The sequence below is a fragment of the Acyrthosiphon pisum genome, chromosome A3 (assembly GCF_005508785.2).
Source record: "Acyrthosiphon pisum isolate AL4f chromosome A3, pea_aphid_22Mar2018_4r6ur, whole genome shotgun sequence".
Lineage (NCBI taxonomy): Eukaryota > Metazoa > Arthropoda > Insecta > Hemiptera > Aphididae > Acyrthosiphon > Acyrthosiphon pisum.
This window is the reverse complement of record NC_042496.1, coordinates 5,118,126-5,129,186: the sequence shown is the minus strand read 5'-3', so window position 1 is coordinate 5,129,186 and position 11,061 is coordinate 5,118,126. Positions and strand designations below refer to the sequence as shown.

General features: G+C 30.0%; 1 protein-coding gene across 1 annotated transcript in view; it reads right to left on the bottom strand.

The window, feature by feature from the left end:
- Positions 1-3,467, bottom strand: part of LOC103308879 (integrin alpha-V) — a 55,976-nt gene extending 52,509 nt beyond the window's left edge. The window contains exon 1 of the mRNA XM_029491629.1: positions 3,037-3,467. The gene's annotated coding sequence lies outside the window, so the exon portion shown is untranslated. The remainder of the gene's footprint in view (positions 1-3,036) is intronic.
- Between the last annotated feature and the right edge of the window lie 7,594 nt (positions 3,468-11,061).

Sequence of the window (11,061 nt, the reverse complement as noted above, 5' to 3'; positions counted from 1 at the left end):
TCTAAGAATTAGGTACATGTTGTACCTTTCATAGATTTTTTATAAAACGAATGATGTCCAGTGCATGCAGCTATCAATTTAAAGATAACGTGAAATATATCCATATGTTATATTATCAGATGAAATATTAATTTATGTATGATATAAAATATTTAAATATGTCCATATCTTATATCCATTTCAATTTTATCGACGATTAATAAATAATGTTATAGTAATGTGTATTGAAATTGTTGTCATATATTCGCATTATTACCTAGCAAATACTAGAATTGTCATCATTAAATTATTATGTATGAGATAAAGATAAAATTACATCAACTTTAATATTTTATTTTAACATAATTTGATTATTATTTTTATACTTCTATCATAGTAAGTTGGTATCCACATGTTTTCTTATTAAAAAATCAGTATGTGTACTTACGTACATATAAATTTTAATTAGAAAATTAACTTTTCAAAGATCTTCTTATTTAAATAATTAATTTTAGTTGATAATATAATTAGATTAAAACCGATGAATATTGATATTTATTGAAAATATACATAATGTTTAACATTAAATCAGTACCTACTCTACAGTTTAGAATTAGTCATAGTAACGTAGGAGTGCACACAAACCTAACCTATTTATACCAATGATCTATTCACGCATCAATTTTATGGCAAAGCTGACTAACCAACTGACAGAAAAACATTAAAACTGGTACTTAAATAGTACGGTCATTCAGAAAATATTATTTGTAAATAATTTGTATAAAAAATGAATTAAAACTATTTAATATTTTAAAGTTATATAGATCATAAATGAAATACAATACTTTAAAAGTCTAAAATACGTAGCTTACAAAAATAAATAAATAATTCATATGGCATAGTTGTAAATAAAAACGTAATCTTAAATTCTTGACTAAGCCAAAACTGAATAATAGTATATTACATACAATTACCTATTACATACAAAAAAAATGTAGTACTTATCAGTTTGTTCGAAATTTCATGTGAAAAAATACAAATTTAATAATAATTGGCAAAGGTGTTTACAAAAAAAATGGAAAAATGACCAAAAACAGATTTTAGGTACTTACACGATTTACGATGTTTAAATTATATATTAAGTTATGGTCAAGATACGAAATTGTAAAAAAAAAAAGTGAAACAATACGAGGACCATGCAAAAATAAAAAGGCTGTCGGCTGCACAAGAAAATAGGAAATGCGTGTGCCGGGCGTTGGGTAACTTCCGGAAAAAAATCGGTCAGCGTTATAATTGCACGCGTATATATTACGAGTATACGACTACACACTTCCGTTCACGTAGTCTTCCGTTTGACTTATGAGTAATGACTATATTATAATAACGGCGATAACGTACCTATTATCTATATTATTATATTAGTATTTATTATATCAATTCCGATCACCACCAGGGGTCGATCATCATCTGCAATCTATATACGACGAGTAGGTATATTAAATATTTTAATATCTTTAATATGCTTTAATGGTCTTTTAATTCGTAATTTGCAAATTGTGCACACGGTTCGTATCTTAAGTGATGTGAAAAAAATGGATCACCTATTATTAGATTTAAATACGTACCTAAATAATACTTATTTAGTTATGTATGTAAGTATATAATTATGTATGTAAAATATGTATAAGTAGTTACCGGTCATCTAATAATATAATAAATAATATTTATACTTCGGTTGTCGGTCCCAAAGACGTAAGTACACCATTATAGTATACAATATAATATACATCTCTAAATGTAATTTTTCGACCAATGATTAAAATATCAACCAAAAACGTCCCGTCGTAATATTGTCTGTGATTAAGGCGGCTGTCGCGGCGTACCTACACACAATAATCGACTCCGAGAAAATGACTTCATCCCGTGACGGAGCACGATGAAGTGCAAGGTTGTTACAGGTACATGGAATCCAAGATTTCGTTTGACGGATGACGAATAACCCATATAAATTAAAAGAAACCGCCCACGGGAATTTTTCATGCCGACAAACTTTTTCTTGAGTAAATTACGATATAATATATTTTTGTGTATATTTGGGTATGATATTGGGTTTGATATTTGGGTAATATCCACGCAACAAACTCTTAATTAATAAAAATACACAAAGAATACAAAAACGAATGTGTCGAATAAGTTATACGGACGTTGTTACATAGTACATACTTAATACTAAACTTTCAACTCGAATTGTATATTTGCATAGGTGGCAATTTATTTTTGTATCTTCATGATTATTTGTTTTTATTATTCTTTATTATGTAAATACACATTATTCATGTTTGTTTGATTTATATAGCCATATAGGTGTACAACTCAAAAACTATCTGTGTAAACATTTAATTATAGTACCTACTTTAAATTTACAAATATATGTTTTAAGAATTTGTATTGTAGACGATACAAAAAATATTGCAAATATTTTAAGAACACAAAATAATATTTGATTTATATTTTTATAATTTTATGTATCTATATGAAAGTTACTTACTTACGAACTGTTTAGAAGTTCTATATAATATTATAACCCAAGATAATATGCTAATATATATATTTCCATTATGTCTTATCTAACTCTTTATTTTTAATTTACGTATATTATACATATATTATGAGTTTGTTAAAAAATAATAAAAGTGGTTGTATATTTAAAAAGAATTAGGTACCTACCATAATATAAGTTTTTGAAACGAAGTTTTTTAGTACCTATTAACTATTAAGCATACAATACGCACGTGTTAAACTTAATATATTTTTTTTCATAAATCCATAAGTATAGGTTTGAAACCCTATATTATGTATTGATTTAAGAAAAACCTATATAAGCCCTTTGAGAATTTAAACTACGTGTAGTTTAACCACATTGATATAAAAAAAGATGTCAGTCATTATATTATCATTTATGGTTTTGACGAAAATTAGCTTAAATCAAATCGAACAATCCGTGAATCAATCATATCTGAATGTACCTATCTATATAATATTATTGTGTTGACTTACTCTGCAAATTGTGTCGGAGGAGAACGACCGTCGTGGACTAGACGAGACGTCGGACTTACACTTATCGCGCGTTTATAGATATGGGCGAGCGTACTGCCGTCCGACGAGGGTGAAAAACGATTAAAAAAAAAATTTCACCGAGCTCGAAATGCGGTCGCGGACACTTGGAGAAAAAACGCGTTTTTACAATATTATTTATGATGATAATGAAAAAAATTATAATTATGACGACGGTGGTGATCACACGGCGCACGCGGTTACGGTTTATAATTAAACGCTCGATTATTATTTTAATAATATAATATTTAATTTTGGCGCGCGATGCAACACACGAGTAAAAACTGGCGGGCTGTTCGACGCGGTACCGAGGACACGGGACGTGTGATACGCGCGTGTTCTCCTACTCTGCGGACGCCGGCACACCAAAGACTGAAGACGGCGGCGACGACGGCGCGTACCGACAGAGCGCACATCCAAAATAATATCCTACGTCCCCCCCTCCCCACCCACCGATGGATCTCGTAATTCGTTCGATTTTGATTTTCCATCGTTTCGAACATGATAATAATATTATAATTAATTTACAGACTAATTGTGCGACCGTACAACCATAAATAGTTGATTTACGACGAAGACCTGCAAGAATCCAAATAGTACTCAAGTACCCGGAGTAAAAATATTAAAAATTTTAGAAATCGAAATTTGCCATTTCTAATATTGCAGTGTTTCGCTTATGTTTATAATTTTATATGAATGGAGAGTTCGACGGATTTTTCACGACGTTTGTGAAAGGAGGAAGGGCACGGAAGCAATATACAACTAAACGGACATCACAAAAGCTATAGTTTATTTGTTTTTGGTCGTGGGGTTGAAACGATCCATCCTCAACATTTTTGCATAGGTAATCTCTGGGTTGGAGGAGTTTTGGAAATATTTTTTTCTATTTCGATTATAATATTAGATACTTTGTGCACTGATTGTACTTTTCGTATTTTTGCGCAGTTCATTTTGTTTTGTGTACTGTAGGATGTGACGCCACTGCGTAAGTGTATCGATAACACGGATTTATTTATAAATAATATTTGTTATCAAGAAAATTAGACTGAAGTAGCCAGTATGTACTATACGTCTATAAAAACGAATTTTCAAAAATTAAATTATCTTTTTGTTTAGCCAAATATTATAAGAAAAAATAACATTTAAAAGACAGCCCTAAGGGGAGGGGGACCACCCTTTGACCCTCCCTTATATCCGCCACTAAACCTAATAGTTCCCGGCAATACATTGTTGGTCGGTATATCTTTTTTTTCGTTTCTTCGGGCGTTTATGTTTTTATATATATACACATATCACATACCACGCATTTTAATTTATAATATACTTAACACACGACATAGGTACATAAAATATCATATATATTTCAACACTCTTATATACTATTAAATGGATTTAAACAGCTGATGCAAAATCCAGCCAAGTATAATAATATTTTGCTGCTCGAAAAAATTGTTGGAAAATTACTGCGTTATTGTGTGTGAAAACAACTTGTCCTTATTTAAAACATAGATATTACGAAAAAAAGTTGGCAATACATTTTGGATTTGAAAAAAAAAGTAATTTATAGTGAAATTATATATAGGTATATCTTTAGATATCAATTTGTCAATTTATTATACTTATAGGCTATAGTTAAATTTTGAATTATAAAATATTTACGTAACGATTCTCTTTATTTCCAAAAACAAAACATAAGTTCTATAATCATTAATCAATACAACAAACATAAATACTTAGCACATACTACAATGGTTGAAGTCAGTATAACTATTTATTAATTTTTACCTAGTTTGTTTTTCTTAATATCACGGTATTTTAAATAATATTATTTATATTTCATCAAATTAATAAAATTCATCGATTTCGCCGTCATGCAAGATGTTATGTTTAAACGAGTGTTATATTGCCTATCCACCGACCAAGGTTAAAGTATATAAGCTGACTGTCTGTATCGTTTCCGTTTTGCTTTTTGCTTTTTTGTCAAAATCGGTTAAGTGTATTTTTATTTGTTATTCAACATTTTTGTTATGGATATTTTAAATTAGAAATCTTTTCAAAATTGGATCTAAGCGGAAAATAACAATATTTTCTTAAATTCCCTTGTAATTTATTTATTTATTTCGCATGGCTGTTATACGAATTGACATTAATTAATATAAATGGTAACATAGGTATAAGTAAAAATAATATAACAGATAAAAGTTAAAATTTCAAAACTAAAAATCGGTAACAAGTTACAGAGATACTAAATATATATTTATATTTCACAGATTGCCATAATAAGCTAATGTCCAATTATTGTCCACTCCATTGTATTGGTATTCACCACTTATTTAAACCCTAAGCTTTCTTCATTGGTACCTTACCTATAGACTTCTTCTTTGGGCACTCCATCACAATATGTTGAATCGTTTGGTTGTTGTAACCAGTAACCAGTGGCGTGGCGAACTAAACATTTTCCAAAGGCAAGTTACAAATATCCCAAGTATATTATGCATAATAATTTATTAATATAATATAACTAATTGTTTTTCAGATTGTTATTAACTACCTATTGAGTATATCATATTTACATTTACTTGGGGACCCACCGGCTACCACTCACCCCTCTATTTAAGAAAAATATCATAGGCAATTGCCTCTGAAATTACCGTTCACCACGTCAGTAACCACTGCCAGTAACCACTGCCAGTAACCACAGTCGCACACATGGTTTTATTTTAAACCCAATTTGAACATCATTTTGTCGTACTGGCCATACACCTCGTGGAAAATCCATGCCTGACACACTGTTTTTCGAGTAGGCACAAAACTAATATTTGTGATACCTACCTGTTGTTGTCCAATTTTTACGCCACTCCTTCATGCCATCAACGTTTGATATTTCCAGTTTCTTTGCTGTACCCCAGAGTCCAGAGGTTTTCCTTGGTTTTAACCTGAGGTTGGGTGTACTACCCAACATTTGATATACTTAATAATGAAAATTGCAATATTCCGGCTTTGTTTGGTTCTAAGTACCAGAGCCTCTCTCTTGTATAAGGCCGGTGTTAAAATATTAGCTAAAACGGTAGCCATTTCATGAATATGATTTTCACGTCTGTTCCATTGATTAATCACAAGGACTTGTTTTTTTCTATTCCACCATTTACTATACGTCGGTATTGACATATATCATATATGATATAATAATATAATAACAATAGATTATGATTTAATATTATAATTTATAATAACTATTCTATAATGTATACAATCATTTAAAAAAATTGAATTATAACTGACAAGGACCTACTCGAAGCCTACTATGCAGCAGAGTGACATCACTAATTTTAATTTTTTTAGTAAACTCGACGTATACATGTTAATAATACTTATTATACCTATATACGATTGAACAATAAACAGTTAATTAATAATAAATCATAGTAATTATTGACGTTAATGATTTCTATTCCAAGCTCACAAATCACAATATACCTATAGTCACACGATAAAATACAATATAATAACAGCCATTTTATATTATACAATAATATACATAATACTTATATGGTTAATACAAACATTTAATATTTTGTGCCTATTCGTAAAACGATATAGGGTATATATTTTTTTCAATGTTATAATATTATACCGGTCCAATTATCCGGATTCATTAATATAATAATTATTGTAACGAATTGGTACCTACAAGGCTACAACAAAACGTTTTTCTTCCAACACAATATAGGTACTTACCTATATCTATATATTTATCATAACGAGTTGTAAACACACCGTTTGCTTTATAACGTATACAATGCAAATGCGTATATACAGATTACAGGTATATAATACATGTGTGAGTATGTAATATATAAGTCTGGGAGAAAGTTCACCTGGGGGCATCAAGTATACGTAAATGTACCCATATGTGTGTATTGTGTATATATATATAGGTATCGTGATTCGTTGGTATATTATACACGTATATTGTACAAGTTATTCTATGTATAATATTATTGTATATTTGTATTTAACTATGAAATTAAAATATATTGCGTTTGTTTAATTGGTGTAGTTACTCACTGCTGCGCAGCCGACAGCCCCTTCGAGTGGCGTTATTACGGTGTGCTTTTCTTTTTTTTTTTTTAACACAGAACGTGTTTAATAATAGGTACTTATAATTTTATATTTCATACCGTGCGGGTCGAGAGATATCACGCACAAATAGTCGTGACAGTGTGGAAACTGCATACGAATGTGTACCTACCTATATTAAAGATGATACATCATTATATAATAGGTGTATAATATAGGTACTATTATAATAGTTCATTGTTGAATATTTTGAATTGTAATAATCCGCTCTTCAAAACAATATAGAGCAGCGATTCCTTAACTGTGTACAACACTACAACAAGCACATTTATGTTAGGTAAAACCAACTAACGGCGTGTCGGCGTCTACATATACATATCAACAGGTATCAACACAGGTGTCCACTGCGGAACTGCCCGTTATGTGCAGGTATATTAATAGAAAATAGAAATAGCAGGTATTGTGCATACAGTGATCATATATTAAAGCTATAGGCACTAGAACCAATTTTCTTTTTCTGGGGGAGTGATGGGGATCAAAGGGCGGTGTAGTCTTCAAATAAATTTGGGTAGCTACTCGTGTAGTATGTTACCTACCGGAAAATATAATACCTATACCTACTCTCATACTATTACCGTTACATATTTTATATTTTATTTCATTTTAACCCGGGAAAGTACCTGTGACTTGAGTTACCTATTAAGTTAAACGAAATATTTTATTTTTTATTTATTTATTTAAATTAAGGCTTCAATTTTAGCGATTATTAGCTTTAAGCTTACTGTTATTTACGCACGATGGACCTGGTTCCTTAGTAATTAAATAGGCACGCGTAAGACGGATGTGGCCTATTCTAGCTCTGTTAAGAGGACATTACACCCGCGTGTATTGTCTCTGTCTTATACACGCACGACATAGCAAATTGTTGTTCACTGTTAGCGAGCTGTTAGTTTTGATACTAGAATGAATCGACCTATTATCAAACTTTTAGGTAAGAACATTATCTGGGTCTTAGCGTAGGCGATTTTTCGATATTTTCATTTTCGAGATAAATAAGGGTATGTGAAATATCAAAAATTAAAAATGCTCATATCTCGCTTGAAAATTAAAATATTAAAAAATCGCCCATTATTAATCGTTCTTTCCAATAAATGAATTGTCAGGATAAGCCCATTTTAATACTGTTTTTTTAACGTTCCTCAGTTTGTTGTCGAAATGGAAACCTTGTAGTTTTACCATGTTCTAAGGATTCGTTTTTGAGCTTCGTTTATCAGGTCTTTGGTAGGAATTTTGATTATGGAGTTGGTAGTTGCGGAAGTGACTGCTTTATACGCCATTGCATCAGTTTTCTCGTTCCCTGGAATTCCTACGTTGGATGGGTCCCACATATACTAAGTACAAAATTATCACAATAAAAGGATTTGAATTTTATTAACAACAATTGTTAAAATATAATTGCAAGTTGATTCCTTGAAAAGTAAATCTAAAGATATAACCTAACTACAGTTACATACACATATTTTCTCAAAAGAAATTAATAATTATACAATAGTTAGGTAAAATTATTAATTAATAAACATTGCTGTAACTTGTTTAACACTGTTACCTATATTAGTTTGAAACCAAAATCATTCCTTTTTTATAATAGTGGTTATTTTAGTTTTTACCAACATATTTTACCGCATATTTGGCCATTTTTGGTGCATAATCGCATATTTAAAAAAACATATTTCTTGATTTTTAATGCATAAGACCCCCAAAAAAATAATGTACTAATGAATGAATAATAATAAAAAAAAAAAACAAAAAAAAAACAAATAGTGATTTCCTAGTAATTTTGTACAAGCGCGGAGCTATCACGAAGGTCGCAGAAAATGAACTTTTAGATTTATTGTAAAGTGTACAATATGAGGTATTGGGGTGTCAGGGTATAAGTACGGGGTATGTACCAGTGTACCACCATCATGATATAATAATAAAAATAATAATATATATAATAACTAATAAATAACACGATAAGGTACATCGTACATCGTATAATATGATGTCATGTCGTGTAACTTATTAATTATTATCACATAAAAATATATAATATCATCATATTTTTTTCGTTTTTTTAGCGTGACTTTTTTCATACTTGAATTACTGTTATTATTAGGTATAGATACTGCACCGCGAATATTATAATTGGTATGTACAGGGCAATACATGAAGGTACCTACAATCTGCATTTATTATTTAATAAAGATCATATCTGTCACGACCCGAGCCAGTTAATATTTTTTCAATAATATTACTACTAAAATAAACCCTCAGGACGGACTATTATTATTGTGAGACCTGCATATTATAGATATTATGGAGTGCCACTCGACGCGAGTGTAAACCGTAGCAAATCGCATCCCATAAAATATAACGATACAATTGTCTTGGCATTAATATACAAAAGGAAAATATAGGAGCAGTGATGTTAAAAGAATTTGCCGATCAATCGACCATACACGGTCTCCACTATGTCAGCAACGTTAAGCGTCACTGGACGGAAAGGTGGGTACATACGACATACCACGATTAAAGATATTATATCTAAATTTTTGAAATTTTTTGGTATACTTTAAAACCATATTTTCAAATTTAAAAGATTTTTGTACTTATTAGATACAAAAGTAGGTAGTAACTTATATTCATGTGGAGATACAAATTTCTGTTTTTAAAATAAGAACCCTCCTCCCCCTTTTTTACTATAAATTATTTAGTGGATAATTTTTCTAAAAGTGTTGACGTACCTATCAAAATTAAAACTTAAACGAGTAGTTTTTAAGTAATTTAACTTTATGTAGGTACTAATAGGACCATGATAATGGATTTGGAAGATAGCGGGGCTATGATGGCGAGTACCTAATCTATTAACAAATAACATTTATGATTTGTAAAAATGGTCAAAGTATAATAAATATTAGGTACCTCTATTTTATATTTGTGTAAAACCATTCTTACTGACTGTTATCGTTAGTAACTAATACCCAGGGTTTTTTTAATGATTTTTTTCTGACTGCACAAACTTATTCCCACTCTTTGGTTATAATAGGGAATTTGTTTACGCAGACCAAACCCTACGGACTGTTATCCGTTGAACTGTCAGTGGTGGCTCCAGGAGGGCCCTAGGGCCCCCTTCAAAAGCTGTTTCTTAACAATTTTATACTGTTAAAAACAAAATTGCAAAAAAAATCATCAACATTTTCTAATAATTATGACTTAGTCACCCCCTAATAATGACTCTGGAGCCACCCCTGTGAACTGTGCCAGTTATACCACCTATTACCTATACTAACCTACTGTCTACTATATATTGTACTATCTACATTTTTTACTTTCATAAGACTGCATACAGGTACTCAGAAACGATATGTAAAAAGTAAAAACATATAAATCCCGACTCTCTCATGATATACCAAATAAATAATTTTATATTTTGTTCGTAAATATTAGAAATAATACTTACTAAGTAATATTTACTTGAAAAAGGTAATTTGTAATAATAATTGCTTACAAAAATAAAAACAATCAATTGATTATAGGTACCTAATTTCTTTAAAAATTTTGTAATATACTTTTACATCAAATAATAGTCAAAATGAAATTACTACAACTTTAAAAAAAAAATAAATGTTAGGATATGTTTAAGTAAAAATACTTTTTTTGGTTCAACTAAAGAAAACTTTAAGTAAGTTATTAGATGTGTTACAATTTGAGTCAGAATATATAAAAATAACTATTGTATAGGTATATAATTAAAAACTTTGAATCCTTTTTGGATATGAAAAAGGTAATAATTAAAAGAGAAAATAGGGCATTTGATGTTAGAATGGAGTATTCTAGAAAAGTGTT